This window comes from Sciurus vulgaris (genome assembly GCF_902686455.1).
Source record: "Sciurus vulgaris genome assembly, chromosome: 2".
Taxonomy (NCBI): Eukaryota; Metazoa; Chordata; class Mammalia; order Rodentia; family Sciuridae; genus Sciurus; species Sciurus vulgaris.
Genome location: NC_136462.1, coordinates 154,888,011 through 154,914,408, shown reverse-complemented (window position 1 = coordinate 154,914,408; position 26,398 = coordinate 154,888,011). Strand labels below are relative to the sequence as shown.

Sequence of the window (26,398 nt, the reverse complement as noted above, 5' to 3'; positions counted from 1 at the left end):
GATGCTACAGAGCAAGGAGATGGGAGTGTTATTCAGGTGCAAAGCCAAACTTCAAATGTTCCCAAGCAAAGAAATGTAGAAGTATAACAGGTTCCCCGGACCTAATTCCTCCTCCCAAATGCCTCCTTCTGGTGGCACTCTACATTTTAGCATTGTTTTGAGGGAGCTGAGGTTCTACAGAAGGGAACGCAAAGGGGAGTTTCCTACAAAGAAAGGGAACGTAGTATGACCTCATATCCCCTTCAACTTCTGCCTTGTGGCAACCCTACCAGAGAGGAACTAACCAAGACGCAGCGCCTTCTCAGTGGGCAAGGGCTTGCTTTTGAGGCAGAAGGGAGGGCTCTACACCTAGGTGAAACACAGAACCATGGAACCCTGGGACTTAATCAGCTTTGACCATCGGGGAGCGAGCCTGGGTTGGAAGAACTGGAGCGCGTGGAGGGTCTCCACTTGGTGTTGAAAGAGGTGCGCACAGATTTTATTCTAAGTAACTTTTGACCCTCTACCTAGTGGATCTTTCTTTCATAGTTCGTTCTCAAGAAAATCTAAAATGAAAACACCTCTTTCTCGCCCTCCGCCGACATTTGAAATGCAGACTGTCTCGGTAGGCGGCCTTTCCTAGGTTCCCCACTACCTACTCTTCTCGCCACCACATACCCCCGCCCCCACCGCCGCCGCCCTAGTTTCCTTTCAATTCAATTTCTGTGGGCCCTCCACGCGCCAACAACTGGTTGGTTCGGAGCTGAGGGGTCCAGAGTATCAGCCTACTTTCTCCTCGATCAATGGCTTAGCTGGTCAGGACTTGAACAAATTCTCCTGACCTATAGAGTGGGTTCTCATGAACCTCAAAACCGAACCGGAGCCTGGAGAGGCCTTTAGGACCGAGGGGAGACATCGCTTCCCAGAGCCAGGCTGCAAATTCCTTTTCTCCCAGTCCCCAGTGTCTGTCCCCCTCCCCCAGCCTCTGTTACCCTCAATTTCCAGACACTGGCCCCGGGCCATCCACCAGACGCTATCACCCGTGAGGGCCCCGCTGGCCTGGGGACAAAGTTGGCAGCCTTCTTAGAGCGGGGCCGCTCCCTTTTCCTCCTCCTAGCTGCGGTCCTCCCCAGGGGCCCGCGGCTGCCGCCTCCCGCACGCGCGTTTGCAGACTAGGCAAGCAGAGCCGCGCGCCCCCGGGCGCCCCTCGTCCAACACGCCACCAGAGTGTCCTCGCACCGTTTCCTTTCCCCGGGGCCGTGAGGACTCGGCTCCGCCCTGGCGCCGCCGCCGCTCCGGACTCCCGCCGCCTGGGCTGCCGCTGGTGCCCCACTCCCGGCGCTCCCGGCGCTCCCGGCGCTCCTGTACGCGCGGGGCAGCCGGGGGCGTTGGCGGCTAGCATAGGGCGGGGAGCGGCGCGGGGAGAGGAGCTAAGCAGCGCAGAGGGGAGCCGAGAGAAGGGGAGGGCAGAGGAGGAGAGAGCCTGGGAGCTGAGGAGCAGAGGCGGGCGCCGCACCGCCCTGCGCCCCGCACGCTCGCTGGCTCGGGAGACGCGCGGGCGGCCGCTTTGGGCGCACCAGCCGGGTCACCTTGTCCCGGAGGTAAGTCCCGACTGCCCGGGCTGAGCACGCGAACTGAGGGGCGGACGGGGGTGGGGCGGGGGCCGCGTGCTGGCGATGGGCGCGAGAGGCTGCCCTGGAGCTGGAGGGCTTCCTGGCTCCGCCTCGTAGCGTGCAGACCCGGTGGCTGCGTGGCGCCCGTGGTAAGTCCTGGTGGTCGCAGTGGCGGGACTTGGGAGGCGCGGGCCCGCCGGGAAGAGGGAAAACAGGAGCTGGCGGGGAAGATTTGGAGGAAGGAACTGGGTGCTATCCGCCCGTGCTGCACCTTGGCTCCTTGCCATCCGGGGTACCCCGGCGACGCGGAGGGGATGCTGCGCGAAGTCCGTGGGAGCTGGTGAGACTGAGTCCTGGGAGCGCAGGGGAACCAGGCTACCCAGGGCCGTGGGGGCGTGCGGTCAGCATCGGCTCAGCAGGTTAGAACGACCCCCCTGGAGCGACCCAGAAGAGACCAAGGCTGGTGAGCAGGGTAGCTGCGGACTGAGGACCGGGAAGGGAAGCGGACTTCGAGTCGCCCAGATGAGGGAAAAAGGAAGGCAAGGGTGCAAGCGCGTTTGGGATGGGGAATTCCAACCCGTTACCAGCGAGGACTTCTGAAGCCCCTCGCTGCTGGCCAGGGCAAGACCAGCTTTAGCGAGCTGTTTGTCCCCTGGCAGCTAGACAGCCTGCAGCCCTGGGAGCCGCCAACTACGGCGCCAAAATGGGAGCAAGCAGATGTGCTTTTGGGGTTCAAACTGTAGTCTCGCTTTCCCTAGGCGTGATTTCTGCCTTTTCATGTGCGCGCTTGGAGTAGTGGAGAGGAGGAATGGATCATCCGCGGAGCTGAGCACTTTTCTTAGGGAAGGGGCTTTGGTCTCTGTAAGACCCCAGTAGTGTGGGCACCCGCAGTCGTGCTTTGTGGAGATGTTGGAAGGATTGTTTAGCTTCTCTAAACAACAGGAGGAAGAGTATTCTGGTAACCCTCTTTTTCTGCGGTGGTCTCCTTGCATGCAGAAGCTTGGACACTTGGCACCCGGACTTAAGGTGCGCGCAACCTTCTGCCGCGTCAGATGCGCTGGCGCCTCTGCTGCTGGCCGGGACCGGATGCCTGCGCCTTCCCTAGCCTCGACGCAGCAGATACTGGCAGAGCTGATTTGGGGGGTGTAGGGGTCTGGACATTATTTGGTGACTTGGTTTTTAGTTTAGAGTTAGGCGGTGGGGCGCGCGCAAGCGTGAGTCTGTGTATCCGTCTGACCCCCTCTTACAAGAGAGCGGATTTGGTCTACAGCCCAAAGGGAGAGGCGGCGTGCTGCGCAGACCTGCAGCCTGTGGGGTGACTTGCCTCATAACAACCCTAGAGCGAGCCAACTTTTCCTTGCTAAGATGCCTTCACCAGGGCAGCCGGCGTCGGTGCCGGGAATTGGTCCTCAAAGAGGACTCCAGTTGCAGTAGCCAGTGGCAACCAGCAGCCAAGGTGGCAGGTAGCAGTCTCATGTCTGTTCTGGCAAGGGCAGTAGGAAGCTGGAGCGAATTTTCAGATGAATTGCGTGCTGCACGTCTGGCGGTTGTGTTGATTGTCTTTTAGGAGATTCAAACCACAGGTGCCAGGCCTGTGGATGTATGAGCAAGTGCCCTCCGCCTCCTTTCCTCGCTCTCTCCCTGCCTGTCCCTAACAGCCCCTGGCTCCTTTTCAAGGAGCAAACCTGATTATGTAGCTAATCTGGTGCCCTTTCCTACTGTACCCCACCCCCCACCTTCTGCATGAAGATGGAATCGTCATAATTAAGAGGGCCTTGTTCAATAAAAGGGAAATGGGGGATACCTATTTTTAAACTTTTTTATTATGGAAAATTTTTAATGACACCCAAGGAGAGACTAGTACACTGCACCTCTGTGTGTGTGCGTGTGTGTCACCCAGTTACCTGACTCCTCATGTGGAGGCCATGTTTGATCATCTTCCAAATGATCGGTGTTTAAGGTAAGGGATATGTTAATTAGACTCAGTCAACCATTCTACATTTTGTACATAGATAATAGCATCACTTGGTACCCCATAAATGTATACAATTTGACAATAGTCAATAAAGTTAATTAAAAATTATCAATTACATTATTTAGATTTCAAAAAAATATTCTAATTCACTTCTCTCTTTCCAACTGGTGACAGTTCATTTTATTTTCACCTATCAGAAATTTGTTGTTGACTGTTTGTTGTTGCATTGAGCCCAGGGCCTCCTGCATGCTAAGCACTGGCTCTTCCATCGAGGACACCCCTAGCCTCAGAAATGACTTATTAATAATTTCATATAATGCAGCTGAGGTTAACATACAAATGAAGGTACTCCCATTTATAATTTGAGGTAAAGAAGAAAACTTGCCAACTTTCCTGGAGGAACGCAGAAGAGGCTGTTGAAAGAGGAAAGACAAATCCATATACTGTGGAAAAAAAGGCATTTTAAGCTTTTGGATTTGATTTATACCAGTGGATGTATATATTAGGGCATGAATGAGAGTCTAGGTGAAGCCTCATAGGCAAAATACTTTGGTAAAAATTTTAAAATTTAATTCATAAATTATTTGCAATGAATTTCTTCCACATTTATCGTTGACATGGATGGGCTACACTGGACTTAACTCATGATTCTCACTAATATTAACTCCTATTTCTTCAGGAGTTATTACTATTATAAAAATAATACAGAGCTATTTCCCTAAGTTTTCTGAGACACTAGAAGGAGCTATTCTGATGTTCAGGTAGAGTACTGAATGTTTCATCTTTTAATTAGGAAACTTTTGGTCCTCATACTAGTCACACTTGATATGTCCTCAGAGAAGGCTTTGCCTGCTGGAATTTAGTGTCCAGTGTGATTTCTTTTGGCTGGCTGGAGAGGCACAACATGCACATGGAAGTCCACCAGAGTTAGCAGGAGGGGACATCCTCCCCCACAGAGCCCCTCCCACCCAGCGCATCTCTGCACTGTCTTTTAGATAAAAGCTGTTCCTAAAAATTGCCAATGACATTCTCAGAGTCTTTGAATTCCTTTATGATGCACTATTTAAAGGCATCCTTAGTTAACCTTTTACTAAGTGAAGAACCCTTTTGTAGGAGATCAGTTTAATGCCCCTCCTAGCACACCCCTAAACTTTTTTTTTTTTTTTTAAGTGTGGTCTGCAGGAATGGGCTACAGTTTAGTGCCTTGTCATTGCTTTAGCTGCATCCAGGCAGTTTGCTTGGATGGATGAGGGATCGATGGAGAAGCCACTTATGGATTGTCTTCTGCACCCCACCCTGTACTTTTTGGAAAGCCTATTTGAAGACTCACCTTTCAGTCTCTTAACTTTTCTGAAATTCCATTTCTTTTCAACCACATTCTTTCTAGGATTTTGTAAACAGTTGTTTATGGCTGTCTCAATTTATTAAACCAAGCAGATTCTGATTGGGGATACTTAAATGTCTTAATTGAATGTCTCTTTTTTTGGTTGAAGTTTGCAGTCACATGACTTTCCAAGAAAATTAAATGAGCCCAGGCCCCTCCTTGGACCTGCATCCTACAACTACTTGTTGGCAGACCTCAGGATAAGGGCAGTGTGTACACATTCATATGGGATGCACCAGCTCATACATGGGAATGTACAAGAGTTGTATCAACAGTCCTGTCTGCTCAGAATTTACAGGGATAGTGTAGGAGAAGGATGTGAGCAATAGCGTTTGAAATATGTCTTTAATATAACTGAATTTAGCATCATATTACATCATTATAAAAGTTACATGATGATTTGTCTAAGAGAAAACCTTGTAAGGCAGATTTTCAACAAACCTCCAACCACCACATGCAGTATGAGATGATTTAAGTTACATTGTTTAGCTCAAAGTCTAAATCATCTTAAACTATTGTATGACAAATAACCTGATAAATTACCCCCAAAATAAAATAAAATATGACGCTAAAGAACAATTATTGAGCAGTAGGACCTCAAATAACTATTAGAACCCCAAACGCATAACCAGAAAACACTGCACACATGTAGAAAATAATAAGAATAAAATCTTCTTCTGAATGCACATTCCAGAAGAAAATGGATATTTATTTGCATAAAGATAATTTATCTAGGAGTTCACTAGGCATTATTGCAGAAAGGTGAATGTTTTGATCTTGAAGTTCAAATCAATGTTCATTTTGTTGTTTTTAGTTCTTCACTGATTTTTGATAATATTGTAGTAACAGTTGGGAAATGTAACCCACAGAGAGAGAGAGGGAGAATTTAGGTTGTGAAATGGGTTTTTTGATAGGGGCTCACCGTTTGAATCCATATTTTGAACAATATTAATGTTCAATGTTAATCATTTGACCTCATTGGACAACCATTTTCTGATGCACCTCCATGTGTTCTTTCCTCACTTCTTTTCTCTGACAGAAAATTTCAGAGTCCAAAGCAAAATCAAAAAGCACACAAATTCCAGACAATGAGAACCAACTGAAGTTTTATTCCACTGCCTCAACTTTAAACTAAAGATATCTCTAAAATTAAGATATGGTGTTCTTATATCAAACACATTTGGATTCCACCCTCTCTTTTCCTTAGAAGGAAGCAAAGGAATAAAATGTTACATAACCTTGCTCTTCCGCTATGTGTACAATTTGCAGTCTTTAACTTGTTGCTGTAATATTGACACTCACATGTCACTGTTGCAGACTATCAGCTGGTGCAAGTTTAAAACAGAATTGTTTATTTCTAAAGATCACAGTGGAATTACATCTCAGGACAGGTTTGGGGAACCTGGGAGCAATACTGAGGGTTGCACTTTAGTGGGCCTGGAGCATGCCCAACTTTTCCAATGAAAGATAGGCACCAACTCCACTGTTAAGTATTTGTAGTGTGTAAAATACATTTACTAGGGCTTTCAGATTAGCAATCTTGCCAATGTGTATTATGCAAGAAACCTGGACAAGTGGGCCAAAGGGGATGCCCGGTGGACTGAAATGCAGTTAGATGAATGACCCTACAGTTTTGAGCTTCTCATATGGGGCAGATGTGTTGCAGGCTGCAGGGCTCTTATCAGAGTCTATTGAGGAGAAAATTCCAATAAGAGCCTTGATGATGTCATTCTGAACAAAGTGAGAGCTGTGGATTGGTTACTTCTGCCCCCCCAACAATGTGTCATATATATCCTCCCAGTGACCACCAAGGGCCTTCCATGGCATGGTCATGCCTGGGGAGTTCTGCATTACTGGGCCCCATAACCTTATGCTTTTCTACTTCCTTTGAGAAATAAGTAGGTGTTTTCCACTTTGTTAGGACACCCCAAATTGAGGACTGATGTTCCTGGACTTCCCTATCAGCTCTTGGGAAAAAGCTGTGTCATTTCTCCAGACATCATCCTCTGACTCAGAAGGAAGGTCTCTGTCCATCTTCTGGACGTGTGCATGTGAGTGCATGTGAAGGCACTCCGGATTGGCATTGACATCTGTGTCCTTTCGATGCAGATGAAGTGTGGGGAAGAGGGAGGGTCAGAGATGCCATGATATAAAAACAGGGACTGTTGAGCCTCAGTGGGGTGCAAGTGCCCTCATTGCTTCTCAGTTTTACTGTGTCCTGGGCATTGTGTAGAAAGCCAGGCACCATAGGGGTGGTGTGTTAGTCAGGCTTTTGTTTTTTGTGACCAAAATACCTGAAAACAACAACCGAGAAGAAGAAAAGTTTGTTTGGGGCTCATCATTTCAGAGGTTCACTCCATGGTTGACTAGTTCTGTTACTCTGGGTCTGAGGTGAGGTGGAACATCATGGTGGAAAGGCATGTAGGAAAGCTGCTAAGCTTCTGACAGTCAGGAAGCACACAGAGAGGAGCCAGGGAAGAGGTATAATCCCCCCAAGGGCATACCCCCAGGGAACTTCTTCCTCCAGCCATGCCCCACCTACCTACATTAACATCTAGTAGTCCATTCATATTATTAATCTATCAAATGAATTAATCCACTGATAAGGTTATAGCTCTTGTAGTTTAATCATTTCATCTTTGATATCCCTATATTGCCTAACCCATGAGCTTTTCAGGAGACATTAATGATTCAAACCACAATAGGTGGGTTAGGGAGAAACATAGGCTCTGGGGGGCATTAGCAGTCCACTGAAAACTGAGTCTGTGCCAGAGGCTGGGGTAACTTCTGAAGAGCTGACTGCTGGCTGAGTATGGACCTCCATCACTATCACTTTTACATGATTGGGGATATTCCAGACTCCAAGTGCTTCTGACCTATCTGGACCTAAGACATCAATGTGATTTTCTAGCATTCTAACCTTGGGGTTTGGTTCTCATGGCTGGACAAGGCTGAACAGAGACCACTCTACAGTGGCAGACTCAAGTAAACACACTTGAGTCTAGCATCTCACAATAAAGCCTGTCTGTCCATGTTGAAAGGAGCAATCCCCCTCTTCTGGCTTCTGGATGATGTGAAGGTAAGCTAATGAATTTGGAGAAGTAAAGGCAGCCCAGATCTGAGGAGCCAAGTTAAAGTTTCCATCACTTATTTGCATCTTGTCATGAAGGTGACTCAGGGAAACCTAGAGTATCTTCACCTGTTTGTGCCTTACTGCTAGTAGTGTCTCTCCCAGGCAAGACAGTTACACCAAGGAGGGAGAAGGAAGAGCAAGAATGAAAGGGGGAGATTTGGAATGTGTCCATTATTTCATTTGATTTCCTCTGCAAACTCTCGAGATGCCACAATTTTACACTTGGCACAACTAAGAGACCCAGCAGGATTACCCAATCTGCTATCCAACCTTCTGTTGCCAGACAGTGGGGACCATGGTGCTGGAGCCTGTCTTTAGGGTTTTCTTGCACTTTTGTTTGTCTCTAAATTCATGCATCCTCACCCCACCATATACAATTGCTCAGTTTTCTTGGCATTGCCAGAACCTAGCATAATGGTTTGGACAATCACAGATGCTATGCAATAACTGGACAGACAGATGCATTCAACTTCATTTTACAGTAAATCCCAAGTAGGACAAAATGAAATGAGGTCATTTCTCAATCTGTACATTTTGAGTGGCTTCCTTGGAGGAGAGTATTCACAAGTTAGCTGGTCGGTAAACTGACCTGTAGTTTAGGAGATACCTTTGTGTAGGCCAAGCTTGGAATCATCATGCAGCTAGACAATTCCAGGGAAGCAGAAATCTCCTGTAGAATGTCCAGGCAGTTAGAGGAGAAATGATCATTTCCTCTAATGCCACAGGCCCCAGACATTTAAAAAGAACACCAACATAAACTAAACAGGACACCAGGTTGACCTGTGTTCTTGTCTTGCTCTTCTGGGAAAAGATGGAAGTGTTCTTTAGACACTGCCCAGAAAGACTGGTCTTGCTGGAATTTGTTTTCATAGCTTTATGTATTTCAGAAATATATTTTGGTGAGTTGGACTCTTCCCTCTGCTTAAATCTCTACTTCTTAAACTGGTGCCTTGGCAGGGCATAAAGGAAGGATGAACCCAGTTTTCTCTAAAGACCCAAGGCTTCTGTCCCCACTAGGGTGTGGTTTAGCCCTGGAGAGTGTCGTGGGAGCACAACTCTGACCCTCCTGGGTTGTGCTGACCAGGCCTGCTTTGCTAGAATGGAATGAGCCCCGTCATACCCCATGATCCTGGCACATGATCCTTGGCTCACACTTCTTGACACTTCTCATACCCTGAGCTATCTGGTAGTCTTGCTTCTGGTTGTGATTTACAGGTGTATTTCAGCTTATGAAATCATATGATTATGAAATTACACCCTGTTAAATACATTGCAAGTTAAAATACCATAAATCAAAAATGCATTGAGTCGCCTAACCTACAGAACATTCCAACTTAGCAGCACAACACATTGTAAAGTCCCTGTGTTCTCCTCTTGCAATGTGGGACTGCCCGAGTGGTGTGATTCCCTGACCTGCCCGGCTTTGTAAGAGAGGATTGGTCCACATTATGGATAGCTCAGAGAAAATATAAATTCAAGATTCACAGTGCAATTTCTACTTAATGCCTATTGCTTTGCACAACCATGAAGTGGGAAAATTCTAAGTGGAAACATCATAAGGCAGAAATCATTTGTATATGCAATCGACTTGATTTCCCTGTCCCTAAATCCTGCTTCAGGCTAAGCCCTCTAGTGATCTCTATCAGATCTTCCCTGGGGCATCAGCCTCACTGCACTCAATTTCTGAAAGTTCCCTCCAGTCCCTTAAGCTCCACTTCCATGCCCCTTCCTCTGAGAAAGATGCACAATATCACAGAAATCCATACCAGAAACCTTATACCTCGTGGGCTCTCAGCTCTTCCTCATTCACACATTTTTAACTATTTCTAGCCTCTGTCTTGCATCTTCTCTGCCATTAGCCCATCTAAACTCTCAGCTCTTGCCAGACTGTCTCGGAAGCTTCCTGCAGGTCTCCCTGCTGCTACTGTGTACATCTAACCACAGGCTGCTGGGAAAGCCAGAACTGTTGGAAAAGTGGGCTGAAATGCACATCTGTCTCCTTGGGCCTACAAGACATCCATCAACACTGGGCAAGATAGTTAGGGAGAATGCCAGTCTATTTTAATGGTCCCTGCCCACCCTCTAGCCTTATCCCCACTTCTCTACCAATGCAGCATACTGGGATTCTTCTGGTCTTTCATGCACATGTGTATACACACACACACACACACAAGCACAAATGTGTGTACATACAAGCATTCATACACACTCCACATGCTCTCACATCCATCCCCACACCTTCTCTTGGCTTCCTCTTACTAACCTTCTTCAAAGCTCAACTTGGCCCTCACCTCTTCTGGGTATTTTTTCCTTCAAGTTAAGCATCCTCATGTCTAGGCATCCTTGATACTTGAGCCTACCCAAACTCTGGTGCGGCGTCAGTGGAACAACCAAAGTATGAAATATCTACGAGTATCTTTGGTAAAAAGTGTGTCATTCAAAGTAAACTGCAGAAATTTACTCATGAATTAAGAGAATGCTTAAATAAATGTGAAGAAGTACCATATTTATGGATAGTGTCTCCATATTAATTTATCAAATCGAGGCTATTTAATCATAATGCCAATTTTATATTGCCTTTTGAACTTGACAGTATTATTCAAAAGTTCATGAAAGAATAATCAGGCAGGCTGCAATGTTCAGCATTTCTTTAAATGAAGAATTATCCTACCATATAATAACATCAAGTGATAAAATTACATTAATTGACCTCACATCCAATAGGGTGACTACTATAAAAAAAGAAAAGACAAAGAAAAAAACCAGGAAATAATAAGTGTTATTAAGGATGTGGAGAAATTGGAACTCTGCATATGGTTGAGATTGTAAAATGGTGCAGCTGCCATGGAAAATAGTATAGAGGTACTTCAAAAAATTAAATAATTACCATATAATCCAGCAGCCTCACTTCAGGGTATGCATCCAAAATAATCAAAAGCAGAGTCTTGAAGAGATATGCATACCTATGTTCACAGTAGCGTTAGTCACAATAACTAAAATATGGAAGCTATTGACAGATGGATAAGTAAAATGTGATATGTGTTTAGTCTTAAAAGAAAATTCTGATATATACTGCACCATAGGTAAACTTTGAAGACGTGTGTTAGCTTACTGCTGCTATGAAAAATACATGAGAAAACTTAAAGGAGGAAAGGTTTATTTTGATTTCAAAGGTTTCAGTCCGAGGTCAGCTGGCTCTATTACTTTTAGACCTATAGCAAGGCAGAAATATCATGGCAGAAGGTCATGGGCAAAGGAAAGATGCTCACTTCATGGAAAACTGGAATCAGAGACAAAGAAAGTAGCAGGGAGGGTCAGGGACAAGATATAGTCTCCTAGGGCATGCCTCTGAGCACCCATTCCCTTCAACCAGGTTCCACCTACAATAGTTCCCACTGCCTCCCAACAGTCTGTTTAGCTATGAAGCCACTAATTGAGTATTACTTCATTGAGGAGATCAGAGCCCTCATGATATAATCACTTCACAAAAGTTTTACATTTGTGTTGGCAACCAAGCCTCAACACATGAGCCTTGGGGGACATTCCCAGATCCAAACCATAACATTATGCTAAATGAAGTACCCCAGTCACAAAAAGACAAATACCACATGATTCCATTTAATTGAGGTACATGGAGTGGTCAAAACCTTAGGGAGAGAGTAGAATTGTGGTTGCTAGGAACTGGTGGGAGAAGAAATAGGGATTTATGTTTAATAGGTATAGAGTTTCAGGATTGCAAAATGAAGAGGTTCCAGAGATCTGTTGCACATTAATGGGAATACCCTTAACATCACTACACTGTACTGTTAGATATGGTTAAGATGGTAAATTTCATACTTTGTGTTCTTTGCCTAAATAAAAACAGCAACTACCTTAGTTGGAACTGTGAGATTGTAGTTACTGGCAAATAGTTTTACAGGCTATTCAAGTTGTCTTTTTTTGCATTATAAACTGCCCCCAAAACTCAGTACTTATGGGTCTGTAGGTCAGAAGTTTGAATGAGGCACAATGGGGACTGCTGTGGCTTCTGGGACCTCAACTGGAATGGGAGTTGTCATGGTTTGGATATCAGGTGTCCCCCAAAGGATCCTATGTTAATGCAGGTATACTTAGAAGTGAAGTGATTAGATTATGAGAGCTGTAACCATCCTAGATTGAATGAACTGACTGGGTAGTAACTGTAAGCAGGTGGGGAAGGTGGGTCACTGGGGATGTGTCACAAAAGGGTGATTTTCCCCATGGCCCCTTCCCGTTCTCTCTCTACTTTCTGGCTGTCATGTCCTGAGCTGCTTTCCTCCACCACCACACTCTTCCGCCATGATATTCTGCCTCACCTTGAGCCCTGAGCAATGGAGTTGACGGACCATGGACTGAACCTCTGAAACATAAGCCAAAATAAACTTTTCCTCTTTTAAGTTGTTCTTGTCCATAGTATCTTGTTCATAGTAGCAAAAACTTAACTACTGCAGGAGCCACCTAGACTTCTTCCCTCCCACAACTAGGCAGGATGGACCCAAAGTGCCTATACTTGGCCTCTCCCTGAACTTTCTCTAAGCATGGAGGCATCAGGTTAGACCCATGTCCTTTGTTGAGGGTGCTCTAAAAGTGAGTATGCACAAGGAGGAGGGTGCAGGCTAGTTCCAACAGTCTCAGAGTTCACTCCCTGTCAAGTTCACTATATATGCAAGCCTCTAAGCTAACTCAGAATCAAGGAGATACAAATTAGACCCAAGTTTTATAAAGGAAGGATGTCAAAGAATTTGTGACCTGGTTGAATCTGTCCTGCAAAAATGTAAGTCAGATAGAGAGGCTTTGAGGTCTGTTCCCACCCCAAGACCTCAGTGGTGGTGAAGGCAGTGGGAACCAGGGTCAACAGCTGAATTAATCAACAATGAGCACCAAGAAAATAGGCCATTTGGGTAGAAAGCCAAATTGTCTCTCTCCACATCATGACAATTAATGAACATAAAAAAGCATGAATAAACAAGTATAAAAAGAATGAATAAATTCAGCCCACAGTTGAATGTCTTAGTATTTGCAAGTGAGAAAATTATTGAAAAATTACATATATGTTACATATTCTGTATAACAATCTATAATCAAAATCCAGAAGCAAGTAATAAGATGGAAATAAACGTGCAACAAATGAGCAAATGCTTAAGAATCTTTAGAGAACGAACAGTAAGAAAAAACTCAATTGAAAGTTGAGTTCATGCTATGGAGAAAAAGTGGAGAATAAAACAATGAAACAGTAAATATATGGAAAAATATATGTGCATTGTCGTTTGCTATTGTGAAATGCACATTAAATTAGGGAAGGTACATCTTTCTTCTAAAACAACTGCACAGATTGAGAGCTGGAGCTGCTCAGGTTTGTAAGAGTGTCTGAGGTAGGCATTGAAACCTCTGGGGAGGTTGTCTAGAGAGTCACGGTGCCATGTCATTGAGGTCCTTATAGGTTGTTGGCTCATAAATGAATTACTCAGATGCAATTCCAAGATACAAAGTATGTACATTTTGACCTAGAGTAATGAAAGAAAAAAAAATACCTAAATCTCTGTCATGAGATATTGTTTCAAATATGATGCAAATATAATGAACTTTTTATATAGACTCAATCCATGGCCCTTTGGCCAGCACCAGGACAGGTAGGTATTACTATAGATCAATGTCCATGATAAGCCAATGAAGATAAAAAGTTATGTTCTATCTAGAAAAAATATGTTTAATATGTGAATATAAGCTACATCTCTGGGAGGTGTAGCTTATATATTCTTGCAAAAAATTCTCAAGAGCATTTCTCCAAATCATTAGCAGTACTTAGCTAAGAGAAGTGAGAATGAATATAGGAACAAAATGTGTTTTACCATCTACACACTGGTGTGTCCAGAATTTATAAAAATAAATATATTGCCTTTGCAGGAGAAACAAAACCCACTGATTTAAACAAATATCTATACTACAGAGATTGTCAGAGGTCTGGATAAAGTTTTTTTGGTTATACATTCATGCTTTTGGGGACATGGGATTCCTGAATACCCTAGAAGTTGAGTAAAGGGTGTTTGTGTAAAATATGTGACCCATGCTCTGGTTACAGTGTGACAGAGCATGATTCCAAGCCACAGGTAGCTAGACACACACACACACACACACACACACACACACACACACACACACACAGGTGTGCATGTGTGGGATATGGTTGGATGATACACTGTCATCAACATGACTAGCCCAGGTGTGGGTTATGCATGGATTTTATTTCTTTGTTCTGTACTTTTCTAATTCTCAACTTCATCCCTTAACAGTGCTTTGATAAAGGGAAAAAAGCCCTAAACATTAAAAAGAAATTGTTTTCTCTCTTACACATAAAGGTTAACTAAATACATGTTGCACCTTCAGTAGAACAAAAGGTAAGCAAAATTTAAAATCATGTAATAGAATGGAAATGAACATTTGCAATAAATAAAAAACATTTCATAGTCATGTTTTATATTCCTACATCCCACGTCTGGTGCCAGCATACATTGTCTGCTCACTCAGTGTTCACGTTTCCTTATGCAGCAAGGAATTACAGAAATTCGTGAGCACAGCTAGTATTGTTTTGGAGCAAAACGCTTGGGTTTCTCTTTCTTACCTGTCGTGACTCTGGAGGCAGAAGGCGCTGACTCAGCAACTCAGTGACATCAGAGATGCAGCTCTACCATCTTGTGGCCTTTCCGCCTAGCTCCCATATGGCTGCTGTTGCCCCAGACATCACATCTGAGATTAAGGCAAGAAATGAGAAAGGAGAACAGAGTCCTCTAGGAGATATCTTTTTCCAGAATTGTCTCATGACCACTCAGTTATAAGAAAGTATGGAATGAAGATGAGGATTTAATTCTTCCAGCCTCCAAGTGAAAGGAGGCAAGGTGAAAGAGTGACATGGAAGTGGTGGGTCTTCAGCCAGTAGATGTTACCCTCTTTCTCAAAAAGAGGCATGCCAAGGCCATAGCATGAGGTAGAGGTGGGAAAGGAAGATGGGTGTACTTGTAAACTCAGAAGCGTTAGTGGTTTGCTGGTGTTCTGTGGAATTGTATTTCAGGATCTCGGGTGGATGGGCACAAGCAAAGAGGAATGCTTTGTGCTTGGGCAGAGCAGTATGAGGATCTGGACTGGTGCTGTTGCTGCTCTTCCATGGACCACACTTGAGTAGCACAGAGTGGTTCTCAAACTTTACTACAGATTAGATGCTACCTGGGACTATTTAAAAATTGGCTTATCTACAGCTATGGTTTGCATATGTTTTAAGTGTTCTCCCAAAGGTTCATGTGCTATGAAACTTGGTCCCTAGTATGATGGTGTTGAGGTGGTGGAAATTTAAGAAATGGAGCCTGGTGGAATGTAATTAAGTCATGAAGTTTCCTTTCTTAGAAATGGATTAGTTCTGGTTTTGCAATCAGTTGGGCCTCACAGGGTTGAGTTAGTTCCCAAGAGAATGGGTTGTTATAGAAAAACAAGCTTGGTCTTTCCCCAACCTCGTCTTTCCTGGCTCATCTTATAATCTTTCCCTCTTGCGTGTGCTCCAGCCATGATGATATATACCATGTTGTGATATAGCCAGAAGGCACTCACTGGGGCTCAAAACATGCCAGCCCCATGCTTTTAGACCTCCAAAACTGTGAACTAAATAAGCCTTTTCTGTATTAAGTTCTCAGCCTTGGATATTTTGCTATTAAAACAGAAAAAAAAAAAAAAAAGACATCACAAATAATGCAAAGACTATCATTTGAGTTGGGTAACTAACATAAAAGAAACACCAGAGTCAGTTTTGCTTACTGAAGCATTGTAAGGCAGCATCCTCAGACTCTAATGCATTCACAAGACACCTGGGGATTTGCAGATTCTGGCTCAGCAAGTCTGGGTTGAAGCCTAAGAGTCTGCCTTTCTAACAGGTACCCATTGGCGACAGTACTGCTGGTCCATGGGTCACACTTTGATTAACCAGGTAGAAAAGAACTGAGGTAGAAGAGGGTAGAAAGAGGATAGGCAGAGGTGGCTGGGGACACATTACTACTGTCTGGGACAAGGGAGAGTAGAAACTATTTCAATTGAGGATGCTGATAAGGCAGAACTTGCTGACTTTAACATATGGTTTTACTCACCATAAGTAAACTTACATAATCCAGATTTTGGGTCAAGAAATATAATATGCTTAAGGTTTGTCTTATGTAACAGTATAATAAAATCAAATTCTTAGCATTTCTTTCACTTAAACACTTGGAGGTAGGAAATAAATGCTGGACTCTCTACTATTGCATTTCTGGGTTCATTGGTGGAGTGGGTCATTGCAAGAAGACCTGATTAGAACCCTGAATGAAAAGGACCAGGGTTCAAATGCCAGTCAGCTCTGACCCTTACCAGCCTCACAGCTGACCTGAGTTCTCTAAGCTGTCTGCCTTTGCTATCCCTAAACTAGGGATGAGTGCTGCTATCTCAAAGAATGGTAAGGAATGTTTTACACAGGGCCTAGTAAATTCCCTGGCATGCAGTGGGACCAAATAAATCAATGGATGCATCCCTACATGTCCATCCACCCTCCATGCACAGATGTGTGTATATGTGTGTACATATGCATGCTAACTTCCCTTCTCTTTCTTATAGAATATTTTGCTGCATGTGATGTGTGGTAGATTGTTGTGTAAACAGGGCTTCAGTGATTCCTTGCACCTGCCCTGACTACCTGCTTTGCACTGTGGCATTGCCACATCTGTCAAGATATGGAATCCATTTGACTGAGAATGGACCCCTTGGTGGACTTAACACAATGAGGTCAAAGTGGCCCTAGGCCCATTCTGAGCATGATGCAATCAAAAGCTATTGCTGACCACCAAGCATGTGGGTGATTGCAGCCTCAGGAGTGAACCCAGGAGAGACCAGGAGTGGGGCCATGATTCTTGGATATGGATTCCAGCAGTCCAGCCTGGCCTTCCCCTGCTGACCCAGAAATCAAATAGCCATTTGAACCCACTTACTGTTTTAGTTTGTTACCAAGAAAGTAATAGTGGCTAGGGGAAAAAGAAAAAAGAACTGGAAATACCTTTGCATAAAACTATTTATACCCAATTCAGTAATATAACCTTTGCATGAATATAGCAGGTTATTTATTGCATTTGCAGAGAGGAAAAATGTGAAATAATTTATTCAGGATCCTTGAATCCCCATAAAAGATAGGGCCCCATGCAAGATGCTAAGTCCACAGAGACCTGGAGAGACAAACTGACATCTTGCACCCATGCATCTATACAAAGCCTTAATGTGGCACTGTGTGAGGTGGACTCCCCTTCTCATCAGTGTCTGATGTCTACCTAATGAGTCATAGCTCTCACTGCTTGGCAGTGAGCTGAGAACAAGCACTGGAGTTGAACAAGCACTAGAGTCAGGTGGTGGTTCATTTGCCTTGAGCTCTTCTCCATGGTCCTGGGACAAGCTGAAGTGAGATAAGCCTATTTTATCCTGCAGGAGACTGTGGACATGAGCTCTTGAAGAGCCCACCCTGTGCATCACACTGTTTCCTGCTTAGTAAAGTGAGTCCTGTTTGCTGAAGTTTGCCGAGTGCTCTACTCCCCGGGTAGAACTAAATGACACCCAGTTAATGGTGTTGTACAGGATGAGGATTTCTAGCCAGGATTCTCCACCAGACACACCACTCCTGGGTCACTGATGCCCTAAGTTCCAGGCTTAGTGCCAGAGCATCCCTTGGTGATTGGATGAGTCAGACATTACTTGTGGTTCAGGAGTGGGGCCATGATCCTTGGTCAGAATTTTTCCCATGTTCTATGTAAAAAGCCTCTTTCCCTGTTAGTCATCATTACCCTGCTGTGACTCGGCCCTGTTCATTGCTCTTGGTGAGTCTGAGCTCCTGGGAAGGTGGAAATTCCTGCAGGTGTCCTGACCTAGAACTGGCTGTATAGTCTCTTTTAGAAGACAATGTTCTAGAAATATGGAGGTCACCTTCTCACCCCATGACTTCTCTCTCTCTCTCTCTCTCTCTCTCTCTCTCTCTCTTTCTCTCTCTCTCTCTCACACACACAAACACACTCTCAAATGGATACACAGACTTGTTATATGCACACACACCCATTCATTCATATGGATGCACAGAGGTCCACACACATGCACACTAGCTTACACAAACACACAGATGTCTTCATGGACATGCACACTCAAACATATGCACACAAACTTGTGCACTCATTCACAACATGCACGCATGGATACACAAGTATATACACATGTGCACACACACAACACATGTGGACCCAGACATTCCACACAGACACATGGATGTGCAGACGTGGTCACGTGGATATACATGCTCACTCGTGTATGGACAGACCTGTACACACACGGACACACTGATGTACATAAGCACACTCACATCCCTTGAACAGTAACCCCTCACCACTGTGAATGTCACTGCTGCACGGAGGAAGCCTGGAGAGCCTGAGGGCTAGAGCCAGAGGAGAGCACATAGGTGCACAGGCAGACATGTGCACCTTCCAGATTAGCACGCCTCCACGCCTCTGAGCCCCTGGTCATCTGGGGAGGGTGTCCACAGCAAATGAGCCCACAAATAATAGAGGAGGGGGCCTTGGGGAGCAGCCAGGGTCAGGGACCAGGGGGAGCAGAGCTGTCAGTGGTGAGCCCTCAGGGTGACTCTGGGGTCATGGGCTTTTGTGTGAATGAACTCTCCCTGTCCTGTCCTGTTCTGCCAGGTAAGGACTAGAGTTCACATGGCCAAAGGCTGAAGGGATCTTTTTTTTTTTTGGTATGGGGGTTAGTCTGTTTTCAGACCTGAATGAAGAGCACACAGGTCACAGCTCCTAGAGTATCTTATCGAAAGTTTGTCTTTGCAAGTTCTTGATTTTTATTTATAGAGAGATGTTTCACTTAATGTTTCAGTTAAGTTTTGCCTGTAAGCCTATGAGAATGGGATTTGCTTGTGATATTTTAGAGATGGAGAGAGGCTGAGAATGGGGGGAAACCAAGTCATGGAATGGGAGCAGACAGCTGATACTGAAGGGGAGCAGGGTGCAAATGAGGCTTTGTCTGGGGGCTCTGCAATGTCTGCTTGGATTTGAATCCTGGCTTATTTCCTATCTTTTGTGAAATTATTCAGCTGCTCTGTGCCTCAGATTCCTTATGAAGAGATCCCTTCCTTGCCTTGGTGATTACATGAGATGAGAGGCAGTATTTGGCCAGATGGGTGCAAAGCAGGGGCCAGTATGAGGCCTATGGCTAGAACTCCCTTCTGTGTAGTCTCAACTGAGGTCAACTCTGGGGAAGCAGGTTCCTGAATCCCATGTGTCAAATGAACCCAGGAGTTCTAGATTCCAGGTGGGCACAGAGGGGAGGCAGAAGATGTCATGTCATCAAATCAAGCTCCACAGTCTGAGAGGTAGAAGAGCCAGGGAAGAGGCAACACCGGGAGGAGGTGGCCTGGACCAGGCAGGAAGGCTGAGCTTATATAGAGAGGCACCAAGGCCCATATAGGGAAGCCAGTGAGGTCCAGTGTCAGGAGAAGACAGTCCAACATGGTGGAGCGGTTCATGGGAAAGAGATAGTAAAACTCACAAAAACTGTGTGTCCCTAAGCCCAGTGTACTCTGCTGGATGAGCCCTCCTGTCTTCCCTAGTATGCTAACCAATCAACACTATTGTGCAGTCAGCTGCAGTTCATTCTGGAATTCTTCAAAGGCACAAGTGGAGACCAGCAGAATACTAAATAAAGGAAAGCAAAGGATGCCCCCAGAGAGCAGATGCAGGCAGGCTGAGAGAGACCTCATGAATATGGCCTGAGAGTAGTACATTCTTCAAGGCTTTGTGCAGACCCAGTCATGTCAGGACAATGTAAATTCACGTACCACAGGTTGGCAGGTACAGCAGATTAAAGAGCAGAGAGCCTCAGATATTGTTGCCTTGACGTTGCTAGCATCTGATTCTAACAGAGACACTTGTCGCAGAGGCTGGCTTATGGCAGAGTTCATGATGGGCTAGCAGCAGGTGGCTGGGAAAGGAGCTGCTTTGTCATCATTCCAATAGCAGACCCAGGAAAATGTCCAACCAGATTCTTGAAGCCCAAGAAAGCAGCCACGCCCATCTCCATGTGACTCTCAGGTGTAGACCTGACATTAACATCAACCTTTGTGTCAATTGATGAAATAGAAACCTTAATCCTAACTTTAGCAAATGACACCAACTTGACAGCAATATGGAGTATTTGAAGAACATTGAAAGTATGGTTATGATTGAAGATGATGCACTGGGTCACAAGCCACAGGGCACCTGTATGTGGCAAGGTTTCTGTCATGTACTTTTGAGGGGCACAGAACAATAGAAGATGGGTAACTTCTTTAGGAAGCTGACAGTTTCCTTTAATGCAAATACACCTGAAATAGAAACAAAGGCAAAACAAGTGTGAAAAGAAAGAGCAAGAGATGCTGAGGGTTTAGATAGATATAGTACTTCCCCCTTCTCTGCAATTTTGCTTTCCATGGCTTCAGTTACACATGGCCAACTTCAGTCCAAAAATATGAAATACAAAATTCCAAAAAGAAACAATTCATAAGTTTTAAATTGTGCATCATTCACAGGTGCTTGATTAATTTTTTCCGATCCTATTGTTCAGTGGATCCACACTGTATACACTACCCACCCATTAGTCACTTAGTAACTGAGTTAATGTAGTAAGATGAGAAATTTTCAAAGAAAGAAAGAGACCACATTCACGTGACTCTTATTGCTACAGTATAACATTATGATTGTTCTGTTTTATTATTTGTTGTAGTCATAAATCTCTAATGTGCCTAATTTATAAATTAAACTTTATCATAGGTATGTATGTGTGGGGAACAATATACATATATATACCGTTAGCAAGTGTTCTACCACTATAACAAAATATCTGAGACAATCAGCTTGTAAATGGAAAAGGTTTATTTTAGTGAACAGTTTTAGAGGTTCTAGCACATGATCAGTCTGCCTCATTGCTTTGAGTCTTTGGCAAGGCAGAGCTTCATGGCATGAGCAGGTGCCTGAGAAAATTGCCATCCTCATGACCAGGAAGCAAAAGGAAGGGACCAGGGTCCCATAATCCCCTTTGGGACCTACCATTAGGCCCTGTGTTTCAAAGGTCTCACCACCTCCCAATAACACCACTTGGGGACCAAGTACAGCCTCTGGCAAGGAATTGGTGGCAAATAGAAGATGTATTGGAGAGAGAGAAGAATAAAGAGAGAGGCGGGGAGAAAGAGAGATAGCACATCACAAAGCAAGAAGCCGGAGACCTTAGGTGGGGAGGGTCTCACAATCCCTAATGAAGCCATGCCCCCAATTTAAGGACCTCCCACTAGATCCACCTCTCAGCATCACCACACTAAGAACTAAGCTCCCAATACATGAACCTTTGGGGGACAAAGAGTATCCAAAGGGTAGCACAGGGTGAGGGACGAAAATGCCCTTTGTTTGCTTGAGAGGATGGGTTGAGCTGGGGCTTGTGCATTCCCCACGCCACACCACTGACTGTTGAAAGTGTGTGAGGACAGCATCTGGAAGGATCATGAAGTACAGACCCTCCCTCCCTCCCAGCCACAGCTGCACTGGGATGGGAGTCACTGTTCACTTCAGCACCTATAAACCCAACCCTCCACGAGCTGTCTTTCCTTTCTGCAACTGTGCCTCTCCTTGCCCTTGTACATGGTCTGGGTCTTCGCACCTGTAAGCCAAATCATGCAAGCAAAGGAAAATTGTTCATTTTGCAGAGTGGCAGGAATTCAAGATATTGATGCAAACGATGTTAGGGCATGGTTTTTTGTGGGATTAAGACATTGATTATGATAATCCTGCTGTGCTAACCCCATTAATAATTGAAGAAGAGCAATCTGCAAGGCTTCTGGCAGGTTAGGTGCTTTGAAATATGAAACTATCAAAGTGTTGAGATGTTCTCCGAAAATGGAAGGAAGCCTTTGGATATTTCTGAAAAAAATCTTTCTTTCCGGAGACTGTCAAAGTCAATTTTGTTAGGAGAATTGTACCAGCAAACCTTAAAAAAATTGGATCATTCTTCGACCTGACAATTAACACGAACTTGTAATTGGAATCTAAATCTTGTTAAAGATTTAATGAGCTCATTTTCCTAGTTGTAGATTTTTTTTTCAGTCATAGAGCTCAACCCTCACATGTACATGTATACACATGCACACATGCACACACACATACAAACGCACACATACTAATATAACATTTTTGTTGCCTGATTTAAGTGGATTTATTTTACCTGTATTTCCTCCTGAAATTAAATATCCTTTGGAAACAACAATATCCCATATTAAAAATAAGTTTCTAGAGATTTTCAAAGCATTCTTCCATATAGGTCTCCCAAACAGGGCTGCTGTGGTAGGTCTGTGATTGTGTAGAGGCACTTCTGTTCACAAGGCACAATTCACAGCTGCATCCTGGCAGTAAGCTGGGTTGGAGAAAGTCATACAAGTAAAAACCAAGGCCTGGTTAACACTCACAAAACACATAAGGAGACTGGGTAAGAGCAAGTGTCAGCAGGCAATCAGCATTCTGGTGTGTCTCTCATCCCAGTCTGGCTCTGACCAGTGTGCACTGCATGCCTGAAAATGACTGACCTGGAAGATAAATCTTATGGTCACAGTCAGTTCCCACAGATGCCCAGAGTGTGAAGTATGTGAAACATGCATTTAGAAAAGTAGGGAATGGAGCCTTCCCGGAAGACTTAGAGTTTGCGTTTGACTAACGACTGAGTGTTTTTTTGCACCAAGCTCTGTTCTGGACATGTGGGACTCTAGAGCTTTTGTAGTCATCTGTTTCATTTCTGTGACAAAAAGACCTGACAAGAACAATTAGAGGAGGAATAGTTTATTTGGGGGCTTATAGTTTCAGAGGTTTCAGTCCATAGATGACCAACTACATTGCTCTGGGTCTAAAATGCAGTGGAACATCATGGTAGAAGGGTGTGAAGGAGGAAAGCTGCTCAGGAAGGAGAGAGAGAGAGAGAGAGAGAGAGAGAGAGAGAGAGAGAGAGAGAGAGAGAGAGAGAGAGAGTGCTCTGCTTAACAAGGACAAAATATATACCCAAAGACATGCCCCTAGTGACCCACCTCTTCCAGCCACACCCTATACAGTTACCACCCAGTTAATCCATTCAAGTGGATTAACACACTGATTAAGCTAAAGTTCTCATAACCTAATCACTTCATCTCCAAACTTTCCTGCATTGTCTTACACATGAGCTTTGGGGGGACACCTCATATCTAAACCATAACAAGAGTCATAGCTCAAAAAGATCTCAGCATCATGGCAGATGTTTAAGCAAGAAGAATTTTAGGTATGAGTGAGGATGTTGAAAGGTTCACACAGCAACCTGGCTGGAGGAGAAGTGGCTAAGAATGGTGAATCCTGAAGACAGGAAGGATCCTAGAAGGATGAAGAGGGTCTGGGCTGTCTGCATAGACCCTGGTGTGGGACCCAAGAGGAAAGTCAGCTGGTATTTCAGGAGTGAGCATAATGAGGGCAGAGACAAGGATGCTACCAGCTGGACACACACATGTAGAACTGCCCAGTGGGAAGAATAATAAGAGGCAGAGGACGGCGGTCAGATTGTGCCTGGAGTTTCAGCCAGACTGACAGGACTGGAGTTCACTCTAAGTATATGGGGAGGGCCTTGGCAGGCTGCACACAGCGGGAAGATGGACTGTTTAGCCTTGCTACAGTTTTGTGAGTGAAAGCTGAGTATGGGAGGTAGGAGGGCATGCCAGGACCAGGTAGCAGGCAGTGGCTGCTCTGGACCAGGTGAGATGGGTGGGGTGAAGTAGGTGTTGGAGATGGATGTAGGTGGGTTGGGCTGCTAAAGATGCAAAGACGCACATGGAGGACAAGACTCTGAGGCTTGGGGTTGGGTGACTGCATTGGGAGCTTCAGGAGGATGGGTTTCTGCCTGGTTTGTTCTCTGCTCTGCTTCTAGGGCTTACACTTGAACCTGATGCTCATGTGGAGATGGGCAAATGGTGGAGATGGGAGGGGGGGAAGGCAGAGCTCTGTCTTGACACCTTGGAGCCTTGTCTCAGTGGGGATGTTAACCAGTCATGTTCAGAGAAGAGGCAAAACTGGATGCTGGTGGGAACACCATCAGTATTGGAAGGTTCCTGGGCTCTAGGACTGTCAGAGCTCACCCACACAGAGAAAGAAGAAAGGACAGGTGCAGGAAGGATACTGTAGTCACTCATTAATGTAGGACTGAGAGGAGACTTGGCTCTGGAATCAGAGACAGAAAAAAAATGCTGCTGACTCTGGCCCCATGAAGTCCTTGATTGAGTGGGAACTAGTCTGGGGATCTTTTCATCACCACTGTCTGTTCACTTGGTTGTGGGTACAGGGTAAGAGGGGGTTGAGTAGACTATGTACCAGTGAAGTACAAGGGCAAGCAGGAGAGACAAGGAAATGTATCCAAAAACATGATTATAATCAGTGTAGGTTGAACAAGAAAAAGGAAGATTCTGCAAGACTTGGAGTACAGGAGATGATTAGACAGCGAAAGATGTAGGATAGCAATTTCCAGAGTCGAGATTCTGATGCACAGATAAGTGAATTAGAAATATCAGAGAGAGATACTGACAACAGAGGTTTCAGACTGTCCTGCTGGGGAAGTTGACCAGGTTAGGGGTATGACTCTGTAATGGGCAGCTGAGGAACAATGGAGGAAGAGATCATTAAAGGTGGGAGATGGAGACTTTGAGAAGCCAGCAAGCTGGGTGGACATTGATGTCACAAAAGCTTTGGTGGGTGAAGAACAGAAGCCAGGTGCTGACATCATCCCTTCCTTGGAGATTCCTGTTGATTGTGTCCTTGAGTTTGAACCATGAAGAAGGGATAGGGACAGGAAGGAGGAAGCAGTTCCAGCTGGGAAATGTTGCAAGTGGTAGAAGAAGGTGGGCAGCATTCACCACAGGGTGGACACTCCTGCACTTTTTCCATGCAAAAGGTAGGATTGGTTGCCCACAGACTATGTAGAGGGGACCTCAGAGGTGACAGTACCATGTAGTTCCGACTTTCATGATTTTGCAACATCCCTAAGCAAGGAATTGGCAGCCCCACCTTTCCTCTCTGCAGGAGATCCACAAATGCTCATTATTCCGTGGCAGAACTTGGGGGTCCTCATGGAGGTCCTGTTAAGCTCTCTCAGTTTCTGTATCAGTATAGGAGCCTGATAGTAATTATTTACACCATTTAATTAAAGGTCCTGAAAACACCAACTCTCAATTTTTGCCAACTCTCATTTGTTAAATAACACTTGCTCTGGTCAGTTTATTACACTTAACATTTGTGGACTTAGGCCAGGACAAGGATATGGTAGTATGGTGCAAAGGATATACTTGCTTACCTATGAGGAAAGGATTTGTCACTTACATTCTGTGTCTGGGACTTTAATGCATGCTCAGAGACATTATAAGTTAGTGTGGGTCCTTGTTAGAGGCTTCAGATGACAGGACAACCCCTTGATACTGAACTCATTCACTTCAGATCAGCTTCCCATCTGTCTCCAGCTTGCTGAAGGCCAGTATGGACCACTTTGAGAGGATTGTTTCCCCATTTGCTGCCTTCTCTCTCTCTCTCTCTCTCTCTCTCTCTCTCTCTCTCTCTCTCTCTCTCTCTCTCTCTCTCTCTCTCTGTGTGTGTAATGGGGAGCAGTGTGGTAATGTTTTATTGCCACCCCCTGCCCTGGTTTAGATCCCAGAAATAACCAGCACTGTTTACAGTATTGAGCCCACTTATTTGGATTCCCTGAGCCAGCAGATTCTCTGTTGGGTAATGGTAGCAAGGCCTGGGTTTGTCACCTGGAGAGGAGGCAGCTTCAGTATGTTACCTTCCTCTGAGAAATATCAAATGGATAACCAACATCAAATTGCTAGTCATGGTTGGAATAATCACATGCCAGTGGGGATTTATTTGGACAGAGTTGGATCAGTTCCTAGGGCTTGGATTTTACTTTCCAAATACACAAAATGGGTGTAACATAATCCTAAAATTTGGGTGGCTTCAACCAAAAGCATGTGTCAAGTATTCTAAGCCCCTAGACATATGCTAGGCAAATAGTAATTGTCTGATAAATGGAGATCTTAATTATTTATACATTTAAAAACTGCTAGAATAATTGGAAGTCTCAGGAGCAGCAAGAGAGGGACCCTGTCTCTTGTTTTTCCATATGAATTTTAGGATATGCTTGTCATTTTCTGCCAGTAAGCCAGCTGG

The 26,398-nt window shown here is 44.8% G+C and overlaps 1 protein-coding gene across 6 annotated transcripts in view; it reads left to right on the top strand.

Annotated features, from left to right (window-relative positions):
- Positions 1–1,105: 1,105 nt before the first annotated feature.
- SYNDIG1 (synapse differentiation inducing 1) overlaps positions 1,106–26,398 on the top strand; it is a 196,213-nt gene continuing 170,920 nt past the window's right edge. The window contains exon 1 of one of the 6 annotated variants that reach the window (XM_079123902.1): positions 1,106–1,580. The gene's annotated coding sequence lies outside the window, so the exon portion shown is untranslated. Of the gene's footprint in view, positions 1,581–1,658; positions 1,742–1,766; positions 2,056–26,398 lie in introns of those variants that run through there. The other 5 variants (XM_079123903.1, XM_079123904.1, XM_079123899.1 and 2 more) reach the window with 5 other exon arrangements.